Below are 13,465 nucleotides of genomic sequence, written 5' to 3' on the forward strand. Positions count from 1 at the left end.
AAAAATATAAATATTTATTTTATTTATATAAGATTTTTATCATTATATAGCGATATATATAATGATTTTTATAAAATATTATTAATTTTATACGAAAATACAATATTATATGCCAACTTTTGTTAGTTTCAGTAAAATTAAATATTATTATAATTATTATTTTAAAATTCTATATTTAGAGAGATATGAGGCATATAGTCAAGGAAAATTTGGTACATATATTATACCTTTCTAAAATAATTTAATTTTGCATAATCTATAATAAATATTCTTATATAAAGGAATAATGATTTATATATTTTAATAAATGTCGTTTGAATTGAAATTTAAAAATTGTCGAATAAATTCACTTAATCATATATTAAAAATGCTATATTGAAAGTTATTAATGAAAATAAATTAATAAGAACAAAAGCTTAAATATATAAAATTAATAGAATAACATTATCTGGATATCTAATTAAATATAAAAATAACAGTTTCTTATTCAAATTTCATAACATCTACTAACTAAAGAAGAAAAATTATTAACGAAATATTTATTAATTTCGATAAATCTTAATTATGATATTTATCATATTGTACGTTTCTGTTAATATAAATGAAAATAATATAAGTATTGAGAGTACATATAGAAAATAAAAATTTTGCTTTAAAATTTTATATTCGAAACCAAATGAGCATTGGATTTAATATCAAATATATTTCAAATAGTGGCTCATACAATGTGCTAGTATAAGCATTCGAACAAACATGTTTTAATATATTTAATAACTTTGAATTATTCTATAAAACGGACATTTTTTTTTCACATTTTTTTTAAAATTTTTAAATTTTTAAATGAAATTTTATATTTTTTATTATATATCTTGATAGTGATTTATTATATTGAAACATGTTACATGTTACTCATATTTTTTTTGTGGATTTATTAAATTTCAAAATTTATATGTATGTTATATTTATATTTTACCGTTATAAATTCTGTTGAATTGAAAATAGTATGGCCAGTGATTTCTCCAGATTTTTGATCATACAATTTTTTTAAGATAAGATTACGTGCAATATAAATAGCTTTCAATATAAATACTTTAGAAATACAATGAGATTAGAAAAATTAAAGAATAATTAATACATATGAAGAAATAATATTTAAAATGTTAAAAAAAATGAAAAACAAATTACAAAGATATATTTTCAATAATGAAGGACATGTTGAAAAATAATCTCTTTTGTTTCTCGTCCCTTGATATTTTTGTTTCTCATTTTTTTACATAAAATAGTAACGTATATAGTGATTTTTATGAAATATTATTAATTTTATATGAAAATACAATATTATATACCAACTTTATCAGTTTATTAGTTTCAGTAAAATTAAATATTGTTATAACTATTGTTTTAAAGTTCTATATTTAGAGAGGTAAGAGACATACAGTCAAGAAAAATTTGATATATATATTAAACTTTTCTGAAATAATTTAATTTTACATAATCTATAATAAATATTCTTATATAAAGGAATTATGATAGAGATTTATATATTTTAATAAATGTTGTTTAAATAGAAATTTAAAAGTTGTCGAATAAATTCACTTAATCATATATTAAAAATGCTATATCGAAAATTATTAATGAAAATAAATTAATAAGAACAAAAAGCTAATATAATTAAATATGAAAATAACAGATTTTTATTCAAATTTTATAACATCTACAAATTGAAGAATAAAAATTATTAATGAAATATTTATTAACTTCAACAAATCTTAATTATGATATTTGTTATATTGTATGTTTCTGTTAATATAAATGAAAATAATATAAGTATTGAGAGTAGAAAATATAGAAAATAAAAATCTTGCTTTAAAATTTTATATTCGAAACTAAATGAGCATTGGATTTAATATCAAATATATTTCAAATAGTGGCTCATACAATGTGCTAGTATAAGCATTCGAACAAACATGTTTTATTATGAAATTTTTAGAAAATAAACTATTTTGTTTTTCATGCTTCTCACAAATTTATCGATCTTCTGATAAGTGAAAACGCTTGAGACATTTTACACTGTTTATGAAAAAAGCTTTTTTAAACACATTTTTTGGTTAAATTTAAAAAATTTATATTTGTTTTTATTAAAAAATAGAATATTAAATGTAAATGTGTAAGAAGATCAAAAAAATTTTATTTAATTTCTTTTATGCAATTTTTTTCAGAAATATTAATTCTTACCAATTTGTTTTGTACATGTATATATTTATTTATAGCATTTTCTTCAATATTTTATAAAAATGAAGAAAAAATTGAATAAAATCAAAATATAAAACGAACAATCTAAATAAGATCAAAAAAGAAAAAACAATTTATTTTAATATATAATTATTATAGTGTACAAAATATCTGAGTTAAATGAAAAAAATCTAAATATATACATATACATATATACAATGTTTATAAAAAATATTCTTGGACGATAAATTCTAAATATCAAAATAATGGAAAAATTCCTATATGTTCCATAATGACTATATTTACCATAATGATTGACCATTATAACCATTTCAGATAGAATGAAATGACAGTAAAGCTTTTTAGTGTGCTACATTTACATTATAATATTGCAATGTATGAATGAAATAATAATCTTGTATTTTTCATACATTATTTATATAAAATTTTTGTGAACTCTATTATAAAATATCTGTTACTTAACAATTTATCGCGAAAAAATTATAGCAAACTTTATTATGTAATACGTTTTCTTTAATAGGCAAATTAAAAAAAAATTAATAGATAAATCTTTTATATCATTTTATTCAAATCCACAAATAAATCGTGGAATGACATTCAATCTGACTATATGAAATTTACAAAATCCTATATTTCAAATTAAAAAGTTGAATATATTTTTTTTACAATTATTTATTTGTTGGGTAGTGAAATCAATAAATAAAAATGTTTAGTATGAGTTAAATGAATATATTTAATTATAATAATTGCATAATATCTATCTACAAAACATTTGAAATAAATGTATTGAAAAAAAATAGGTATCAATTATGAAATTGTAATATTGCTGGCAATATTCAATAGTAAAATCACAAATAAAATTTCAGTGAACTTTAAATTCTATAACAGTATATAATTATTTATTTAACTTATTTCTTCTTAATATTTTTACGAAAATAAAACAAATATTGAAAAATTGTTGGTATATATTTTATAATATGATACAAAAAAAAAAACAAGAAACAAAAATTTCTTTTTAAATAAAGATTATTTTTTTAAATTTTGTACTTTTTGGACTATGATTAATGTGTATTATTCTTACATTTAGTATTTAATATATAATTATTTTCTTTTATTTTTGATTGTTTGTTATTAAGAAACCACAAATATTAGTAATTAGTTATTAAATTAATAATTACTAATACTAGTAATTAAATTATTTTTATCATTTAGTTCAAGAGAATTTTATGTATTTTTTTAAATTTTACAATATGATTTCTAGCTTTTTCTGATTATAAATTTTCTTATAAAAAAAAAGATGAAATTTTCAATGTTATTAATAAGGATTTAATGTTTGTAATGACAATGAATTCACTTCAAATTTTTTAAATCATTTTTTTCGAGAATGTACTATACTAATAATATACTAATAATAATATCTCCTCAAAAAAGTAGTTTTTCTCATTTTCTATCAATATTATAAATAATATCAAATATTTTTATTACGTTATCTTTATTTTGTCAATTTTATAAACAATATCAAATATGTTATTGATTTAATTTGAAATGTGACTTTTGAGAGAATGTAACTTGCAGAATCTGACAAATTAAATATCAGAAATTATTATAACATGACTTTTTATTTTCTTCTAAATCAATAATTATTATAATTGTTATGTTCATTTGATTAAATTTTTTCTTATCATTAACATAAAATATTGATACTACATAAATATCTAATGCTTCATTTTTCGATACAATTTTTAATAAATTTTAATTTTGCTATGTTATGATATTTAAATTTCTTAAAATAATAAGTTTTCTATTTTTTCATAGAATAATCATAGAAATGATTTGATTACAGTGATTCATATTAAATCATTTCATTTACAACTATTTGTTATTATTTATGACCTTAATAAAAAATAAAAGGATTCTTATTTAGCAAAATATATTTCTATATGTGCACTATCCTTAATATAAAATTATTTAAAGAGTTTGTAATTGATTTTTGAGATGAAAATATAATCTTATATTATAAATTTTTTATATTAAATTATATTTTTATTTCAATATTGCATCCATAATCTAATATTCTGATAATCAAATTTTATAATTAGGAAAAATTAGAAATTCATAACGGTAAAAAATTATAGAATCTATGTAAACAGAAATGATAAATGAAACTTTGTCAGTAATGCTTCAATCTCACTTCAATTACATCCAAATAACGATTTTTGGAAATAATGTTTAATTGGAGCAAATTCGATGTTACAGATAATCACTTAGATTACAATATTCTTGTGATATTTTTGAGATTATGTAATATAACTATATTGTATTTTTTGATGACTTCATTTTTCTTCGTGAACTCATATAAATCATATTTTACTGTCACTAAATAAATGCATTGTTTTGCATTTTATTTTGCGAATTGTGTTTTGTTTTTCGAATGACTATGAATGAATTGAATTTGAAGTGTGAATTTGACGCTAATTTTAAATTTATCCAAAAAGAAAAGTTTTGACACATTTAAGATCTTTTGTACATTTGTTCTATTCATCTCTTTATGTGTTATATTGAAAAGACAAGAAGATTTAATATGTGTAAATGATAATTCTATTTTTTCGAATTTTTTTCTTTTTTGAGAATGAATATTTTAATAGATAACAATCTGATACATTATCAATAAAATATTTTGGCAAGTTCAAGATTTATGGCACAGTGTAGAAACTATATCATTTAATTAAAATTATCCAAAATTCTGATGAATACAAATGAATGAATATTTCACAAAAATAACGATTGTTAACGTGTTAATAATAAACATGGTCTGACGACACTTGTAATATATAGTTTTCAATATTTAAACTTGCTCAAAATTAGACTGATAATAAGTGAGTTTTCTGATATTGCCAAGAAATATTTATGAAAGTTAAGAAAGTTCTGAAATGTTAATTAAATATGATTAATAAAAATTATTAAAAATATGAAAAGTATGAAAAAGATATATGTATATATTTCTATACTGCGAATATAGAAATATCGTCCAAATAACGATACTTGAAATTATTTTATAAGTTCGGACTTGTTGAAAAAAACTGAATATATATTATAATGTAATATAATATTATAAATATATATAATAATATAAATATATATAGTAATATTGTAATATATATACAAAGTAAACGTATCTCTCGATTTAGTATTATAAAAAAATATGTATACAATGACAAGTAAATTATTAATATTTTTTTTAATTTTTACATTGATACATATATATATATTAATAAAATTTTAAATGAATTTTTTTATTTTTTAGATTCTCATCGAATTAATGAAAATCAACGATGGTTTGTGTCGCCGATGATTTGTAATCGCCGTTCTATATAATGATAAATATAATGATAATAATTACAAAAAAAAAAATGGGATAAAAAAATTTCTGAAATAAGACCATAACTGTAATAAAATTTTATCATATTTTCGTAATACAGAACTTATTAATGGATTAAAATCAATAAATAAATATATATATAATAAGAAATATAAAAAAATATAAATATAAGGATATTAAAATCACACATCGAATTTATATTTTTCTAGATATAAAATACTAAAATTCTTCTGAAAGAATTTTTTTTCAACAAAATTTACAAGAAAAAAACTTTTGTTCTTTCATTTCATTTTCTTATTTTTTTTTTTGCATATTATATTATGGAAATAGAATTTTTTAGAATCTTTTTTATTCATATTTTATGTAAAATTGTAAAAATATGAATGAGTTTATTTACTCATAATAAATGTATTTATTTTAAAATTATATTATTTTTTTAATCTTTGTTATTTTTGAACAATTTTACAAGTTGAATAAGATAAAAAAAATTTTAAAAGAAATACTTCAATTATCAAGTACAGACGAAATTTATATATAACATAAAATGCAATTATATATTTCCTTAACTTATAATTATAATGAATTCTTATAATAAAGACCATTTTTTTCAACATGTTCTTTAAATTACAAGATATTTGATATATAGCAATATATAGAATTCTGTAATTTTGTAAAATAATATTATTTAACATAGAGAAGAAATATAGAGAATTTTATATAGTGGATAGCTATAAATATTATTAATATATTAATCTAAAAGTAAATTTAGAAATAATTGCAAATAATTTCGTGAAAAAATAATTAAAACATTAAAAAACATTTTATTCAAAACAAACAAGAAATACGATTATATTCGAGAAATATTTTTATGAATAATATAATACAATAAATATAAAAAATTGTAAATGTTAATGCATCAAGTTTATATTAGTATTATTTTAAGTATATGCGTATATAAAAGATGTCTCAAAATTCATGCAAGAAGTAATTTTGATTGATAATATAGATTTACAATTAAAAATTGTAAATTTTTCATGTATTTTTCATTTATTGATTCATAAAATGTACAGTATGGGATTATGTATGGAATAGCATATCGGATAAATGATCTCCACGCTTTTGCTGGCACATATGCACTCTTCTGGTGAAATTTTCCATGATCGTTTTGTATAATGTCTGAATTTCATTGATACAGCATTCAATTTTCTCCTTCAAGATGTGATCGTGGGCTTGTCGATATAAATTTTAGACTTCAAAAAATCCTAAGAAAAAAGTTCAATCGTTAAGTCGCATGATCTGGGTGGCCAATTTTGATTACCAAAACGGGAAATTACGATCAGAAAATGATTTTTACAGTAATTGAATTGTTTTTCGGACTGCTTGTTGAAACCATATGTCATCCATATCCATATCTTGCAATTTATATCAGGTACAAAAAAACTGGATTATCATGTCGCGATAACGAGCACCATTAACTGTTATTGCCTAACCAGCCGCATTTTCGAAGAAGAATGATTTGATGATGTCTCTAGCCCAAAATCCGCACCAAATAGTGACAAGTTTTGAATGCATTTGTTTTTTAATAATTACTCGTGGATTTTTTGAACTCCAAATACGACAATTCTCTCATAATCAATCAAAAATGATTTTGTTTTAACTATAGCTGTCAAACCTTTATTATTTTTAAAATTTTTAAAATAATTTATAATTGCTCAACAATGAAAACGCGTTATTTTTTCGGATAATGTTTCATTTTTAATAATCCTAAACTATCAGCTGTTTCGCTGTCTTTTTCTTTTTCTGTCTTTTTGACAATACTTTACCGCACAAATGACATAAAATTCAAATTTTGCGTGAATTTTGAAACACCCTTTATTAAAATATGATTAACGTTATTATTATATATTTGTATAAGCACAGAGTATAATATAGTATATGATATTTTTTCTTCAAATTTATTTAAGAAATATTTCGTATTCATTTATAATAAATTAGAAACATCATCGTAATTTCGTATTTCGTATTTATTTATAATAAATTAGAAACATCATCAAACTTGTTAGAAGCGTCAAAGAAAACGTCAAATAAAAACATTATAAGATATTTTATATAGGCTCTTTTACATTCTACAAAAATTATTTTTATAAATAATTACTATATTAACTTCTATCGTGAAATAAAATTATTATATTTTTTATATTTTTTATATTATATACAGAATATATAGATTCATATGTAATATTAAGATTGAATTTATTTAAATATTTAATACTACTTATATCTTCTAATTGTGATCGTTTTAATACTTGTTGCACTATTTATAGAAAATAAAAAATTTTTTATTTTATTTGTCACGTGATTTATTCTTTTTGAATCATATTATTCATTTGACGATTATATACGAATTTGCATTAAAAAAAAATTCACTGTTATTATCTTTTTCTTTATTTATTTATCTTTTCTTTCTTTTGCTTTCAGATTTTATATTTTCTCTTTTACAAAAATAATTTTAGCTCGAATGAATTTTCTTTTCTTGGATTAGAACTAATTTGTAATTTTTATACTATATAAAAATATGGTAACTTGTTTCAGATAATTCAATCTATGATATTCGTTCTTTATTTTTTCTTTAATTTAGCATTGAAAAAAAATTTTAATTTTTGTTCGAGTTTGTTTTTAAAAATATTTATTAAATAATTATAAGATTCCGATAAATTATACAGCATTATCATGAAAAAATATATCATTGATAACTTCTTCAATTACTTCTAACTGATTATATAAGTCGATTATATTTTTTTATATTTCCGAGAGTTTTAGATTTTGAATATTTTTAAAGAAAATAACGAACCTTACTTTGATAAATTCTTAATGTAATTTTACAGTGCAATCTAAATCTCTTTTTCTTTATTGGCTATGAAAATATACACAATATCTTTCATCAAGAAACTGTGGTTTTAATTGTTATTTTTGATTAGGATTCATTCATTTTAATATCTCTAATAGATTTTGATTAATAAAATCCTATACTTTTTTTATTTAATAACAATTCTATTTTATAATCTATGATTCGTAATGATTGGCTATTTCCATTTTCTTTAAAGTTTATAATTTTTATATACTTCTTGAATTGTATACTATATAATAATATTATAATATACAAGAAATTGAATTTTAATTAAACATTTTACCGAGTTCTATGGTAATCTCTTGAAAATTAAAGTTTTTTTTAGATTCTCTTTTAATATCTTTATTTTTTGTTTTTATGCGTACATGTGTAGATCGACGAATGGTATTTACGAAAGCAAATAGAATAACAAAGATAGTTCTTTCACATTAATTTTTTTTTCATAATATCGGATGATATTGTCAATACATTTAATTCTTACCTTTAAATACATTAAAATGTGACCAATTAATATAAATAAATATTTGATATTTAAAAAAATTTTTAAATTATTATATTATAATCTATCTTGTAATTTTCCTATCATTTTTGATGATGAAATTTCATATACAGAAATAAACAATGCTCTTTGTGCGCAATTTTAGTATAAATAAATAGCAATATAATAATAATACAATAGTCAATAATAATATTTTGAGAATATACTATGAATATTAATAACAATAACAAAAATATTAATTATTATATCTTTATAAAATTTGATTTGCTCATTTTTCTTTTTAGAAAATAAACACTATTCTATTTTGTTTTTGATTTCATTTTCAACAATCAACATGTTCTTTAAATTGCAAGGTATGCTTGATGATTTTACAGCAATATATAAAATTTTGTAATTTTGTAATATTATTTAATAAAGATACCTCAAATAATAACACTCAATATTTTTAATATTTTCTATTATCTATGACTATAAAGAATTATATGTAATATCATATATATTAAGCAAATTGCATATAAAATTAAGTAAATTATAAATATAATAGGAATATTATTAATATATTCATATTAATTTTTATCAACGATTATTATTAAATGTTCTATTAATTTAAATAACAATTCAACATATTTTAAGACTTATAAACATCATTTGACAAATTTTCATTTATATTATATTGGCATAAAATTGACAAAAGATGAAATTAATATTTCTAGACATTTTTAAGAATCACAAAATAATTTTAAAAAACATAAAATTAAATATCTTTTAAAATTAATAAATTTAATAAATCAATTAGATGTAACATAAAATTTTAGCATTCCCGAATTTAAATTCTTTGATCCTTTGAATCGTGATTATATTTAGCGATATCGGTTCTTTATCGATCAATGATTGATATAGAAACAGAATTTACTTAATTTTTATATAAATACTTTAATATAATACTTCAATATAATCTTCTATTCGATTAATAATCTTAATAAGTAATCTTAATCTTAATACAATAAACTATTGCCATTTTTGCATCAATATTTAAAAAAAACATTTAATATTTTAATACGAAAAAGTGAAATTTTAATATCTGTTTCAATTGATGATGAATTTTTTATAAAAAAATTGCTACAAAAAAATATTTTGAAAAAAAATTATAAAATCTTTTTAATGGAAACGAATATTATAAAACACGATGTATTCTTTATGTAAAATATTTTCGAAAAATTTAGTATAATATAATACATATAAAAATGAACAATTGAATGTACAAATATTGATATTTATATTATATTACATTATTCTGATATTTTTAAGTTATATTCGAATACGCAAAATTATGTATACGTTATATATACGTTAAAAATTATGTTTAGGATTACCTATTTTTTCATTCTATGTATCATTTTCTGATTGTATAAAGATTTACACAATCTTTACACAATCGAATAAATTAGAAAGTTTTTTTATATATTTGTTTTCTGAAAGAAAAGTTTCATTATAGAAAGAAAATTTATAGATTTCTTTTTTTGTGTCATTCAAATATTTAAAATTTTTCTCCTATTATTATCTATAAGTTATTGATAAAAATAATATTGATGTTATTTTATTTTCTTTTTTTTATCTATTAAAGGCACATTCATTGTGAGATCCTTTCACATGAACTTAATCAAGCATATACTTATCAAATTCTATTAGACTCAATAGTGGAATTTTTATTAGTACTTTATAATTTATATTTTTATTTAAAATCATTCAACATATCAGAACCATTATCAAATAAGAAATTATAGGATGTTTAATATGGACTTTTCTCAATTTAACAAAAATTATTTTTAAATAAATAATCATTGTATTAATTTGTATCGTGAGGTAAAACTATACTTATTTATACTATATAAAGAAAAATTAATATAAAAATATGTATATAATACTAGAATTTTATAGGTACAAATAACAGCACATTTACTTCGACAATTGGAAATTTGTTATTTAGATTAATATTAATTCTATTAGAGATGAGATAAGATCCATTTATAAATATTAAACTTGAATTTAGTATGATTTACTTCTGCCAAAGTAATTTTATATTCCTCTCTTTTTATTAATTTTCATAATTTTGATATATATAAAAATAACCATTTTGAGTGTTTTCTTCACACATAATGAGTGAATAGCTTTAATTTTTTAATCATTTATCAAATACTTTTGATATTATATTATTGAGTTCTATTTATATTAGTTTATGTTAATAAATTATTTGTCGTTGACTTTACATTGGTTTATGCAGATGATTTATAAAATTAATTATAAGATCTATTTTCTGATATAATATAATCTAAAAACTATTTATCAATTAAAAATAGATTTGCTATAAATTTTGCATATAATAATCTTTTCATGTATTGCAATATATTTTACGGGCAAAAGTTTCTTACATCAATAGCAACATTGAAGAAAATTTTATATCTTAAAAAAATATCAATCTGTAAATTAACATTCATTAAAAAAAGTCATTTCGTAGTATTCTAAAAAGGAATTATTTTGTAAATAAGTATTCTATTTAAAAAAAAGATGATATTCTCTATATAAATACTTTAAATAAAATGAATCAGAGAAAAATATATTTATAACCTATGGTTTCTTTGAAATTTTTCTTTTTTGTAATGAATACTATATGAGATAAAAAAAAATTTGAAAATCATAAATCAATTCTGCAATTATTTCTTTAATCTTTTATCGATTTAGAACTATCTGAAGAAAAGAAATTATTTTTCAAAGCTGTGACAAATAATTTTTAAACATTATTTGCATGATGCAGTTATGATAATTTATAATTGCACACAAATAAATATATAATAATAATAATAATAAATAATAATACATACAACATATATATGATAAATATATATGTTTATAAAAATATAAGACATTTTGAAGATTGGATATAAAAATGAAGATAATTCATATATATCTAAGATTTAATTTAGTTGTAAGCATTTTACAAGCAGTTTACATTATATAAAATAAAATAGTTGAAGAACGAAAACTTTCAACTAGATGCAGTAGTAATGTCTCTCATATATATATGGCAATATCACTTACATAGAACTTCTTAACAAAAAGTAAATATATATAATATAAATAACTCTTGTAAATGTATATAGAAATGAATATTTCTAAGTTTTAGTAAAATGTAATATACAATGATCATAAATATTATTATGAAATATATTTATCATTAAAAAAAATTTTATGATTTTTAATTATGCAATTTTACGTAATTTGTTATTTAACTTATTTAAGATTTATTTCCAAAAAATATTTAGAATTCAGTACGATGATTATATAACTTCGTTTACTGAGTAAACAAAAATGTGATACGTTACTATTGCGCATCTTTTATTTTATCAGTATTCTATCTAACACAAAATTAAAATTAAGATTTCTAAAACCTTATGAAACATTTATAATTCATTAATTAAATTATTCTGGATCACCAATTTCGCCGTAACAGCGATTTTTCTGTCGAGAAGTTATAGTTTTTCATTTTTTCAATTCAACATTTTTCATCCAAATTGAATTTTCATGGAAAAATTTAATCATTATCAATGCGAATTTGTTGTGTTGGATTAACTAACGTCTCTCTGATCATTTTCTATCGCCAATTCGCTGTAACAGCGATTTTCTTATCTTAAAAGTTTTAATCAAAATCTATTTTTCATGTCAGAATTTGACATAATTTGCTAAATTTTTTGTTGGATGTCTTTGTTTTCGAATCCGAAATCGCTGTAACAGCGGTTTTTGCGTCGAAAAACTACAATTTTGATGAAAACCGAATTTTTGTATCGGAATTCAACGTATCTATGAGAAATCGTTAGTCTCAATGATATCAAAGCAAAATACGTCTTCAAATTTCTTGTGCAAAAGCTGCGTGACTTAGCGAAATTAATTTTTCGTTCCATAATTTGCTGTAACTAGGAGTTTTTGTATTGGATAAAATTTCTTGGGTCATTTTCGATGAACAATTCTCCGTATTAACGGTTTTTGTGTCAAAACTTTGCAAATCCAATCAAAATCAATATCCGAAGTCACTATAGCAGCGATTTTTACGTCGAAAATCTTCAATTTTGTTGAAAACCGAATTTTCATGTTGGAATTCAACATATCTGTGAGAAATCATCATTCTCAATTTTTATGTACGTAAGCTGCGTGACTTACCGCAATCAATTCTTCGTTTATAATTTGTTGTAACTGGGCGTTTTGTGTTGGATAACGTTTCTTGGATCATTTTCAATGGACAATTCTCCATAATATTTTCGTAACGAAATTTACAATTTCAATCAAAATCAATATTTCCAGACAGAATTTGACATAATTTGGCTCGTTTTTGTACCATATCGTATTTCTGCTTACTTCGAATCGAAAATCGTTG

This window comes from Apis cerana, unplaced genomic scaffold, assembly GCF_029169275.1.
Source record: "Apis cerana isolate GH-2021 unplaced genomic scaffold, AcerK_1.0 Chr0_AcerK, whole genome shotgun sequence".
Classification (NCBI taxonomy): Eukaryota; Metazoa; Arthropoda; class Insecta; order Hymenoptera; family Apidae; genus Apis; species Apis cerana.